General features: G+C 37.6%; 1 pseudogene; it reads right to left on the bottom strand.

The window, feature by feature from the left end:
- Positions 1–394: 394 nt before the first annotated feature.
- LOC113292219 lies at positions 395–494 on the bottom strand (annotated as a pseudogene).
- Positions 495–13,272: the final 12,778 nt, after the last annotated feature.

Raw genomic sequence — 13,272 nt, 5'->3', positions numbered from 1 at the left:
AGAATCCATGTTGCTCCGATAGCGCCAGAAATGGCAACTTTGAAAGCTTTGTTGAATCCAACTAGGACTACTGGTCCTTCGTGTATTAAGTTAGCTGAAACGGAGGAACCCTATGAATTGAAACCTGGGACCTTACAGATGCTCCCAATCTTTTTAGGGAAAGAAAATGAAAACCCTTATTACCATGTTAGGGATCTTGAGGAAATTTGTAGTACTCTAAGAATTAGAGGCTTAGATGATGATGCTTTGAAACTTAGGTTATTCCCATTTTCCCTGAAAGATAAGGCCAAGTCGTGGCTGTATAGTTTGGACTCCGGGTCAATTGAGACATATGAACAACTTACATCTGCCTTTTTCAATAATTTTTTCCCTAGGCACAAAACACCGTCTATTAGGACGCAAATATGCACATTTTCACAACAAGAGGGAGAATCTTTATATAGGTATTTGGAAAGGTTAAATGATTTATTATCCCAGTGTCCTCATCATGGTTTAGAAAAGGTTAGGCTAGTTCAGATCTTTTATGAGGGTTTAGATTATTCCACAACGACCATGGTTAAGTCTCTATGCACTGGTGGATTTGAAAACCAAACTGTTGATGCGGCGATGGAATTTTTTAATGAAATCGCCGAAAAAACCCAGCAATGGGAAAATAGTAGGGCACCCCAGAAACACAATTCTTTTAAGTAGAGGAAACGTTAATAGGGTAGAAGGAGGCTATGAATCAGATGCCAAAATTGCTGCTATAGCAAAAAGGTTAGAAGCCTTAGAAGTGGGCCAGACTAGTGGTAGAGTGGAGCCTTTTTGGGAAGGCCAGAATATTGAAGAGCAGGCCAATGCTCTTTATAATAACACTAGATTTGATAACCGTCAAAAGATTGACCCATATTCAGAAACCTATAATCCTGGTTGGAGAAACCATCCGAACCTTTCGTGGTCTAAGGTCCAAAGTCAAGGTCAGTTTAGTAATTCTAATGCTCCCCCAGATTTTGGCTATACTAAGAATCCTTTAGGACTAGCTCAGTTTCAGAATCAGTCAGATAAGAAAATCCTAAGTTTAGAGGAATCTCTCGCCTTGTTAACTCAGCAAACTGCAAAATTCTAGTTATCCGTAGAACAGAGTCTACAAGCTAGTAACAGGATAGGACAAGAAAATAGTCAGGCTATTTCCGAGTTAAAAACCCAGGTTGGTCTGATAAGTGATTCTTTGAGAGAAAAAGGGAAGATTCCTAGTCAAACACAACCCAACCCTAGAGGAGTTCATGAATTAGGTGCAAAACCATCGAATCAATTGAATGTTGTTAGAACCCTTAGAAGTGGTAGAGTTGTAGAAAATAAGGTAACCATGCCCGATAGTGAACATACTGTAGTTCACCCCTCAGGATCTCACCTCTCAGGACCAGTAGCTCAAGAGACTGATAAAGTTTCTGATGATGTGAATTCGGTTCCTAAAAGGTCTGATTTTAGGCCTAGAGCCCCATTTCCTCAGCTATTAGTACCAACAAGGAAGGAATCGAACTTTAATGACATAGTGGAGGTTTTTAAGCAAGTTACCATAAACCTTCCCTTATTAGATGCAATTAGACAAATTCTTGCTTATGCCAAGTTCCTTAAGGATATGTGTACGTGAAAGCGAAAACTTTTAGCGTCCATAACAAAGCCTTTTTAGCTAGTCACGTAAGTTCAATCATTCAGATCACCGCAACTCCAAAGTAGAAAGACCCAGGTTCTCCTACCATTGCTTTCACAATAGGTAACTTCCGGTAAGAAAAAGCTTTACTTGACTTAGGAGCCAGTGTGAACTTACTGCCATTCCATGTATACTTACAGCAAGGACTTGGTGAAATGAAACCTACTCAGATGACACTGCAGTTAGCTGATAGGTCTGTTAAAATCCCTCGAGGTGTTATCGAGGATGTTCTTATTGAGGTCGACAAGTTTATTTATCCAGTGGATTTCGTGGTCCTAGATACCCAACCTGTCCCTGACCCAGAGAACCAGAAAGTTGTCTATCCCATTTTGGTTTAGATTTTGACGACGATAGCACTATTGAACATGTGAATGCTCTATTAGATTCTACACCTGTGTTAGACACTGATAGATGGAAAGCTAGGTTCGAAGCGTTACCAGTTTATGAGACTACCCTAATTCCTTCTTTAGAAGATCCCCCAAAGTTGTACCTTAAACCACTACCCGATACTCTAAAGTATGTGTTGTTAGGCCCATATGAGACTTTACCTGTGATTGTAGCTTCCAATTTGGATAGTGATCAGGAAAGTAGGCTAGTAAATGTACTTCAAGACAATAAGGAAGCTTTAGGGTGGACTATAGCAGACATTAAGGGTATAAGTCCTACTGTGTGTATGCATCAGATTCATTTAGAGGAAGACTCCAAACCTTCTTGGGAGATGCAACGTCGACTGAACCCTAACATGAAAGAGTTAGTTCGAAAAGAGGTGCTTAAGTTGTTAGATGCGGGTATTATTTACTCAATTTCAGACAGTAAGTGGGTCAGCCCTGTTCAGGTTGTCCCCAAGAAATAAAGTATCACTGTAGTCCAGAATGATAATAATGAATTAATCCCAACCCGAGTGACCACGGGATGGCGTGTGTGTATTGACTATAGGAAATTGAACAAGGTCACAAGGAAGGATCACTTTCCCCTTCCTTTTATCGACCAAATGCTAGAGCGATTAGATGGACATAGTCACTATTGCTTCTTAGATGGATACTCCGGTTATAATCAGATCGTTATTGCCCCAGAAAACCAAGAGAAAACCACTTTTACTTGTCCCTTTGGTACCTTTGCGTATAGACGCATGCCTTTCGGGCTATGTAAAGCCCCAGCAACTTTTCAGCGTTGTATGATGAGCATATTTTATGATATGGTAGAACGGTTCTTAGAGGTCTTTATGGATGATTTTTCAGTGTTTGGTTCATCTTTCGATGAGTGCTTGCATCATTTGACATTAGTGTTGACTAGGTGTAAGGAAAAAAATTTAGTGCTTAATTGGGAAAAATGCCATTTCATGGTTAAATCAGGAATTGTGGTAGGGCACATCGTCTCTTCAAAGGGTATAGAGGTAGACAAAGCCAAAGTTGACCTTATTAAGACTTTACAGGTCCCAAAAACTGTAAAAGATATTAGGTCATTCCTAGGGCATGCAGGTTTTTACCGTAGATTCATTAAGGATTTTAGCTTGATTTCTAGACCTCTTTGCAATTTGCTTGCAAAAGATGTTAAGTTTGTCTTTGATGATGCTTGTTTAGAGGCTTTTGAGAAGCTTAAAACTTTACTCACTACTGCCCCGATAGTCCAGGCACCTAACTCGAACCTACCCTTTGAGATTATGTGTGATTCTTAAGATTATGCTATAGGCGTCGTTTTAGGACAACGAGAAAACAAATTACTTCATGTGATTTATTATGCTAGCAAAACTCTGAATGATGCCCAAATGAACTACACAACTACCGAGAAGGAACTTTTAGCCATCGTGTTTGCCTTGGATAAGTTTAGGTCCTACCTATTAGGTACTAAGATCATAATCTATTCAGATCATGCTGCTTTGAAATACCTTTTATCTAAGAAGGATACCAAACCTAGATTGATTAGATGGATCCTATTGTTACAGGAATTTTCCCCAGACATTAGAGACAAAAAGGGTGCAGAAAATGTAGTAGCGGACCACCTGTCTAGGCTAGTTGTTAGTTCCCCTAGTGATTCCCTTCCTATAAGGGATAGCTTTCCTGATGAACAATTGTTCTCTGTTTCCCAATCACCTTGGTATGCAAATATAGTGAATTATCTTTTTACTGGTCGAACCCCTCAACATTGGGGTAAGCAAGATCATTCTAAGTTTTTAGCCGAGGTTAAGCATTTCTTTTGGGACGATCCTTATCTGTTTAAATATTGTCCGGACCAGATTATTAGGAGATGTGTATCTGAGAGTCACCAGTCTAGTATTATCTCCTTTTGTCATGAACATGCATGTGGGGGTCATTTTAGTGCTAAGAAGACTGCTGCTAAGATTTTGCAGTGTGAATTTTACTGGCCTTCGTTGTTTAAAGATTCCCATAGTCATTGTGTTTCTTGTGAGAGTTGCCAGAAGTTAGGAACCATTTCCCGTAGAAATATGATGCATTTTATCCCTATTTTAGTGATTGATGTCTTTGATGTGTGGGGCATTGATTTTATGGGTCCATTTCCTATTTCGTTTGGTTATCTTTACATACTTGTCGCTGTAGACTATTTGTCTAAGTGGGTTGAGGCGGTTCCGTGTGAAACGAATGACCACAGGGTCGTGGTCCAGTTTTTGAAAGAGAATATACTTACACGTTTTGGTACGCCGCGAGCTATAATTAGTGATGGAGGTTCACACTTTTTTAATAGACCGTTTGCTCTTTTAATGAAACAATACGGTATTACCCATAAAGTAGCAACCCCATATCACCCTCAGACTAGTGGTCAGGTAGAGGTTTCCAATAGGGAAATTAAACGTATTCTAGAGAAAACAGTTAATCCAAATAGGAAAGGCTGGTCGTCGAGGCTTACTGATGCCTTATGGGCTTACCGTACTGCGTTTAAGACACCCATTGGAATGTCACCTTATCGTTTAGTGTTTGGCAAGGCATGTCACCTGCCTGTTGAGTTAGAGCATCGAGCCTATTGGGATATTAAGAACTTAACTTTTCACTTGACAAGGCAGGAGCTCAAAGAAATCTCCAGCTCAATAAGTTGGAAGAGATTCGTAGGGATGCATACGATAGTGCTAAGGAGTATAAGAACAAAATGAAAATTTTGCATGATAGGAATATTTTATGAAAGTCATTTTCTCCAGGTCAAAAAGTTCTTCTGTATGACACTCGTTTGCATCTATTCCCCGGGAAGTTGCGCTCTCGATGGACCGGTCCTTTTGTGGTCCGTACTGTTTTTCCTCATGGCGCTTTTGAGATTGAGACACCAGATGGTAGTAGTTCTTCGAAGCTTAACGGTCAGCGATTGAATCCCTTTTTAGAGCCTTTTCCTACAGGTGATGTTCAGGAGGTCCCTCTGGAGGACCCTGTTTACCTTGATTGACCATCGAGGCGATTTTGTATGTTGTATAATATTTTTGTAGGTTTTTGGTTACACTTCACCCATGTACTATCTTTCCGACTTCTCTCTTTACTATTTCCTCATGTTACTTATATTTTTGGTACTGTTCTTTGATTAGAAACATTGAGGACAATGTTAGATTTAAGTTTGGGGGTGGGGTAGAACTTTTTGTTACCTTTTCGTTGCAATAAATAAACTCCAGATCCTAGAAATTTATCCCTGTTAAGGATGGCACTAACCAATCTAAGTGGATGAAAACATTTTGGTTGTAGGAGTTGAGGAACCAATCTGACTAGATGGCAACATCTAAAAGAGTCTATTCATAAAATCACAGAGCTCAGGTGTAAGAAATAACATGATACTTTCACCATATCTCGTTGAGTCCTTTTCACTTATGTTTTTATTTTTTTTTGTTTTTAAACTATGTTTCTCTAAGTGATTAGGTGGGGCACACGATTCAAGTTGTTACCAATGCTAGGGTGAATTAGAGTGATTGAGATACAAAAAAAAAAAAAAAAGACCAGACCATCAGACCAACTGGAATTAATTGAATAAAGTCGACCACTGGAACCCTTATATATGCCAGTTGTGTTGACCTAGAGTTAGGATTATCGACCACTGGTACCCTTATATATGCCAGTGTGTTGATATTAGTCAGACCGGTATCTCAGTCCATTAGGATAGGTTCATTTTGGCGGAGACCTTCAGACAGATATGAGAAACACAGTTCACCTAGTAAACATCAAAACCTCTATGTTTTTCTATATCCATTTTTTGATCTATCCATGTGATTAGTTTTGACTCCGGATATTGATGTCCATAGTGCGACTATCTGAGTAGAGCTCTGTCACTTTATATGAATTTTAGTATGCTTGAGTGCGAACTCGTGTACAACAATTGGAATTTTGCATCAGGGTACTTCCTCCTGTAGTCAATAAGTATGCCAACCAAGGAGATTCTTTAGTGCCTTCCAAGGTTATGTGTAGATAGCTAGGGTCTGGAGTATAAAGGTTTTGTGGGTATACCTATGGTAAGCCCTCCGGAGACAACACTCGCCACTAGGGACACCTAGGGGTTTAAAGTCTTATTGCATACGCTAAATGCAATCGACGATGCATGCGACAGTGAGTTAGGATTTTATTTCTATTTTATTTTTGCTCCAGGACTAGCAAATAATAAGTTTGGGGGTATTTGATAGACACATTTTTGTGTCCAATTTGTCTCGATTCTATATATTGTTAGGGCTCATTTTTGTACTTATTATGGTGTTTTATTTATTTGTAGGTATTTTTAGCCAATAAACATTTTTGGAAAAAATTGGCTCGAAAAGTTGTCGGAAAGCACCCGGAGGACATTTGCTATTCGGACTCTCACTTTGGATAAGGGGTAACCTAATTACTAAGGAGCGTCCCATTTCCAGGCAGTTTCTAATCGCACCCCTACCCTGGATAAGGGGAAACCATCTTCAACATTTCAAAAACCAGGTTTTGGCGGGAAAATAGGTGCAGTGAAGAACATATTTTGGCAATCGTGATTTGGAGGAGTTTGAGGTCGATTAAACCTCTGATTTTCATAGGATAAACTCCTTATGGGTCTAGGAATCTGATATGGGTGTTTAAATCGATTAGACTGGGATCAATTGACGGATTTTTATCACAACAGAAAATATGGAAAGTCACGTGTGTGACCTGTTTTAGGAAATTTTAGAGAGATTAAAGTGCTGTAAACTTTCCCAAAGATTTGTATCTATATAAGGAAGAGTTTAGAATAAAAAGGAAAGCTCAGAAACGCGTAGAAATTCTAAAACAAGAAATTGCCGCAACTTGGCCGTGAAGAGAATGAAAGAGATTTTGGAAGATTTGGGAGAGATTTAATCGATATTTTTGATATAAATAGATGTCTTGGGTCATATAGAAGAGGTGTCGAGAGTTTGGGAATCTAAGGAGAGCCAGAGAAGAAGAAATCAGAGATTTACCGAACTCTGTTTCTGCTGCTGCTGCTGAAAAGGAAGAACGCGAAGAACATTGACGCATGGGAAACAGTCGCAGAACAGTATCGTTGTTTAACAGCTGAAGAACATTAAGATGTGCAGGACAGTCGTATTCTAGGGTCTTAAAATCAGCGACAAAGCAACAGTACTTAGAACAGTTTTCTGTAACAGTTCCATTGTAACAGCTGTTTTGCAACACCAATACACTGTTGCAAACAGTCCGTGTTATTACTTTTCAATCTTTTAATCATCTTTTGAGCAACAAACACATATTTTGATATCATGATTAATATGAGGAGCTAAACTCTATTGCTGAGGCGATAGAGGAAGCTATTTTTCCAACAAAAAGTGGTATATTCTATTTTATCTTTTTATTTGCAATAATTATATGATTATTTTGCCTTGAACTATTATTGAATATGATTTTTATTTGAGTGATTGTGATCTATTTTGATGGAGTATGCTTAGTTTTAAGACTTTTGATGCTTCATACTTGGTATTTACAATTAATACTTTTGAAAATCTACTTGTTGCAATATTTTAGAATCAAATTAAACGAGAAAATTGCATAAATATAAGTATTGGTTTAATCACTTTGAACTTGGAAAATAGTGGAATCTTAGACTCAGTGTTTCTTTTAATATTGATATCATCTTTGGTTGAGTTTGCTAAAAAATTTAGTGAGTTTTCTATTTTAATATTAGAATTTAAGTCTAATTAATATCCTTCACAAGTCTGAGAATCGAACCACTTTTACCACTATCTACAAATCACATCAATTTTTGGCGCCGCTGCCGGGGAACAAAGAAAACTGATTCTCAGGCTTTACTAAGTTACGGGTGAGACGCCAAACCGTAAACCCGATTTCGGTTATGTTTTCTGCCCGTAATTCTGGGTACAGGGATTTCAACGGCTTTTAATCTTAGCCGTTGATACAACTTACGGCTGGTTATCCTAGCCGTTACCAAAACTTACGGCTGGTAATCCTAGCCGTAAATTAAGAATCTCATAAATTAATAATAAAAACACTAGTACCATTCATTCAAGGTTAATGAAAAGTAACTCTGAAAAGTAAATCACCCAAATCCATAACCTTAAACATGCTAAAAGTCTGCATAAACATAAGCTGGAATGACTTAAACAAGTAAATTATCTACAATCATCCACTACGACCAACAATCGAGGGAACATCCTCAGAAGATGATGAAGAACTGTCGGGAGTTTGGGAAAGACTAATCCAATCATCAATTACTACCTCAGTATATAGATCATCCCTCATTGGGTTATGTAACTCAAGAAGCCCGAGAATCAGTTTTCTTTGTTCCTCGCAATCCAAATATAAAACCTCCTCAATGTTACGTCTCAGTCCCCTGGAAATCCACTTATCTCTCTTGACCTATTTTCACATCATTCAATTAATAGTGGTACATAATTTAAGAAACGTATACCAAAAAAAGAATATATACTTAGGCTACGTACCATCATCGTAGCAATATCACACATTGGTAGTTCCTGGGGTTCTTTATCCTTCCAGAGTTCCTAAAAATGATGAAAAACATATCAGAAGATAGGATTATAGATTGGAAATAACAGATAGCCCATCCGTTAGAAATAGTATCGTCCGGGAAAAGTGAGACAACCTAACCGTAAACATAGTCTCGGCTTAGAAATATGCGGACGACCAAACCGTAAACACAGTATCGGCTAGAAAATACAAATAATGGTTAGGAATATTTATTTACGGTTAGGAAACTACCATCCGAAACACTCATCACTCAATTTTACTCTGCAAACACAAGACAACTTACGGCTGGGAAAGTCTCATCTGTAATAGTATTACACGGTTGGGTTCTCAAATATTCCTGACCGCTTGAGACAATAACGGATGGGAGTTATTGATGTCCCAACCGTTAAGTGTACATTACGGCCAGGACGATATGATATCCCGGCCGTAAACGCTTCTAAAAACCATTTTTAAAACCCTAAAACGATGATCGAACCTATTTTTTCAATCTAATGGTAAAATAACTGGTGGATTTTTCGATTCTTACCTAGCAGGAGCCATTTGTGGATGATTCGCAGGTGTTTGAATAGATTGGAGAGATTGGTTCACCACAGGAGGATTTGCAGGTGTTTGGAGAGATTGGTTCACCACATCTCCATGAAAAGAAACATCAATAACTTGCCCTGATTCAAAATCAGGGTTCAACCGGTCAGATCTTGTCACTCTTGATCTTGCTGCCATCTTGAGAATCAATGGGGAAGAGATTGGTTATTATTAGGTTTTTGAGAGTTTTTTTGAGAAGAAGAAGAAGAATAGAGAAAATGAATGGATTTTGATGTTTGGTTTTGATTTAGGATTAAGATTAGGTCTTGATTTTAAATTATTTATTTACAAAGGGTAATCTGACTTTTTAATCACTTAAGTCTCCCCTTATCTATAATTTGCCTACCCAAAACAAATAAGCCCCCAAAATGGTCAACCCTTTAATCCCCAACAATCGAGTTCTTAATATATAACAACAATAACTCAAAAAATAATTCAAACAATATATAAAAAAGTGCACAATCAGATTTGGCAGGTTTGGTTGAGAGCATAGGCCATAGGGTGTTGTCTTATCATTGCACAACAATCAGTAGAAAATCATGACAAAACCAAACCACAAAAATGTACATTCAATTATGATGTGTTAACTAATCCAAAGTTCATGAATGTATTGAATTTATTAATAATGTTTCAATTTTTCTCATGTGAGTTCGCTATAAATATGTCTTAGGCTGCATAGCATTCATTTGTTAGTTAACCCACTTGAATTCGATAATGTAGATGATCATCAACCGTTGGTTATTTATCTTTTTCTTGCCGAGGTATTGGAGAAAACCAAGTATGGGGATGATCCTCTATCCATTCAAGTAATCTGAAACCTAGTTGATACATGAGAACTTACCCTCCGAACATAATTGAAATTCTCAAAAATTACTGGCTCCTGATGCAAGAAATGGATACAAGCACAGATTCTCCTAATCCTGAAACGAATTATTCCACGTTTAAGAGGGTTATCACCCTGATAGGAAACTTTCACCTTTACTTTCAAAGATATGAACCCGGAGATTGAAAACGTTTTTTAGTTGTTACGGTCGCTAACATTCTTATGCACCAAGAGATGCTGATGCCAACAATGTATTTAGCTAAATTTTCATTTCATTTAAATCATGTAGGAAACTTGAGAGTCTTGTTATTAAGAGGGAAACAATGGATTTGAGGAGGAAAAGAAATTAGATAAATTCTAGTCAACAGTGGGTCAAGATTAAAACAAGGTATAAGAGGGAAATAATTTTGAAATACCAACTCTACCCTTATTAACTTAATCAGAATCCCTAAAATCTATGTGCTATTTAGCGATAGACTAATCTTGTTCGCTCCAAACATGTTCCTTCGCGGAAGCTGCATCTGTTAATTCAATTGTCCATTTGTCCTCTCAACTGATCATGATTCTATTTTATTTTTTTATTTTTGAAGCATAGATCATGATGAACATGTAATTCAAAAAAGAATATGATCTTTCAAGTAACCATATGATTAGATGTTTCCCATTAATTAAGGTTGTAAAAAAAAACCTAACCTACATGATCCTCGAACATATATTCTAACACCACATGGAACAGTACTCACATAGTCGCACAATTAGTTTCATCTGTATCGAATAATTTCAAGACAACTAACATGAACATCCACAGTGTCTATTGAAGCTTGAACTTTTAGGTTCAAATGAAAACCCAACTATCGTTTATGCTTATTCCAGCGATCTGAAATTAAGGGCATGTTGGATATTTAGGAGAAGTCAATCCCTCCCTTCAAATTATAATTCCCTCCCCATAAATTTTCCCTCCTCAAATCCATTGTTTCCCTCCCATTAACATGACTCGAACTTGAGCAACAGAGTTCCAGAGTTGGGTTGAAAAATTGTGTAAAGGCTCCTAATGCTTTTTAAGAATGAATTTATATGTTACCAAAAGCTTATAAGCAACGAACAAAGTTCATCAACAAAGCACCCGCAAATACGAAACACTTAAGATGTTAATGTGATTTTATAAGAAAATCAACATAATTTTTTTAAAAAATTCGAACCTCTGACCTCAAATACGAAATCCAAGTCTCTTAAGTTTCTAGGGAATCCATAAATTCGACAAAAATTCATGAAAAATATAACCTTTAACGTTGTGTAAAATTATTCTATTTTTTATTGAAAGAGCTGCAAAATAGTCGATCTAACGGAACATTAATCCGACGGTTTGTGACTCCCGGAGACTTACTGAAGAAACTGGACAGAGAGAAACTAGGGAAGAAGATATAATTGTATTGCAGTGTATCTTTATGAATTACAGTATAGGAATATTTATATTTACATATGTGTAAGATCTCTCCATAACAGAGAATGCTAAATTGGGTAACCTAGAACCTATAAGGAAGTTCTCCTAACGGTAACCATATATATGGAAACAGTATTATCGTCTAATTAAGATTGACGATATCTCATCAATATACTTCATATTCTCCATCAATATCCTTGATATTCTCCAACACTCCCCCTCAAGTTGGTGCGTAAATATTTATTGATCCCAACTTGCCTAGTATCTCCTCAAATCTGGCAGCGGAAAGTCCTTTCGTGAAAATATCAGCTAACTGTTGAGCACTCGGAACAAACGGGGTACAAATAACATTATTCTTCAATTTTTATCTAACAAAGTGGCAGTATACTTCAATATGTTTCGTTCGCTCATGGAAGACGGGATTAGAGGCGATATGCACAGAAGCTTGATTGTCACAAAACAATTTGGTTGGATGAGGCGAAGCGAAACCCAAATCACGTAACAAAGCTTGAAGCCAGATAATTTCACATGTCGTCAACGCCATAGCTCGATATTCAGCTTCCACACTAGACCGTGCGACAACATTTTGTTTCTTGCTCCTCCATGTTACCAAATTTCCGCCGACAAACGTACAATATCCAGTAGTAGACTTCCGATCCACCGGATATCCAGCCCAATCTGCATCCGTGTAAACGGAAATAGGGATAGAACAATTACCAGAGATGGAACGTTGTCCATTTTTACGCATCCATATACCTCTTCCTGGAGAGCCTTTCAAGTATTGCAAAATTCGGTTAACCGCATTCATATTATTTACTGTAGGTGCATGCATAAATCTACTTACAAGGCTAACTGCATAAGAGATATCCGGTCTTGTAATAGTGAGATATATAAGTTTTCCCACCAACCTTTTAAATTGACCACTATCAGAAAGTAACTCACCATCTGCATCAAGCTTTGCTTGGCTATCAATGGGTGTTTTTGATGGTTTTACACCCAAATTTCCCGTTTATTTCAATAAATCGAATGCATATTTTCTTTGATTTAGGAAAATACCTTTTTTTGAGCGGGCAATTTCTATGCCAAGGAAGTATTTTAAAGTTCCCAAATCCTTGATAGCGAACTTAGTGTGTAAGAGAGACTTTAGTTTTGCAATACCAACATAATCGTCACCGGTTATCACCATATCATCTACATAAATTAAGACAATAGTTGTACCTGACTTACCTCTTTTAACAAATAATGATGAATCCGCAGAACTTTCTTTGAAACCATTTTCCTTGAGGACAGAGCTAAGCTTTGCGTACCAAGCTCTTGGTGATTGCTTGAGTCCATATATTGCCTTCTTAAGTTTACACACAACTCCCACTTTGCCTTCTTCCTGATGGCCGGGTGGAATACTCATATAAACTTCTTCTTCAAGGTCTCCATGTAGGAAAGCATTTTTAACATCCATTTGAAAAAGTTTCCAGTCTTGGTTTACAGCTAAAGAGATTAGAACTCTAAATGTATTCATTTTCGCAACTGGAGCAAATGTCTCCTTATAGTCTTCGCCATACGTTTGTGTAAATCCTTTAGCGAAAAGTCTCGCCTTACGCCGCTCTATGCTCCCATCACTCTTGTACTTGATTTTTATATATCCAACGGCAACCAACAACCTTTTTACCTCGCGGTAGCTGAACTATATCATAAAGTGTCATTCTGATCAAGAGCTTGTAGTTCTTCTTTCGTTGTTGTCTTCCAAACCGGATTTGCATTTGCTTCCTTGAAGTTCTTTGGCTCTTCCTCCCTGGACAAGGCAGTAAGAAAAGTTAGA

Source organism: Papaver somniferum, chromosome 6 (assembly GCF_003573695.1).
Source record: "Papaver somniferum cultivar HN1 chromosome 6, ASM357369v1, whole genome shotgun sequence".
In the NCBI taxonomy this organism is placed as follows: domain Eukaryota; kingdom Viridiplantae; phylum Streptophyta; class Magnoliopsida; order Ranunculales; family Papaveraceae; genus Papaver; species Papaver somniferum.
Note: the sequence above shows the minus strand (reverse complement) of the source record. Positions and strands in the feature narration are given on the sequence as shown.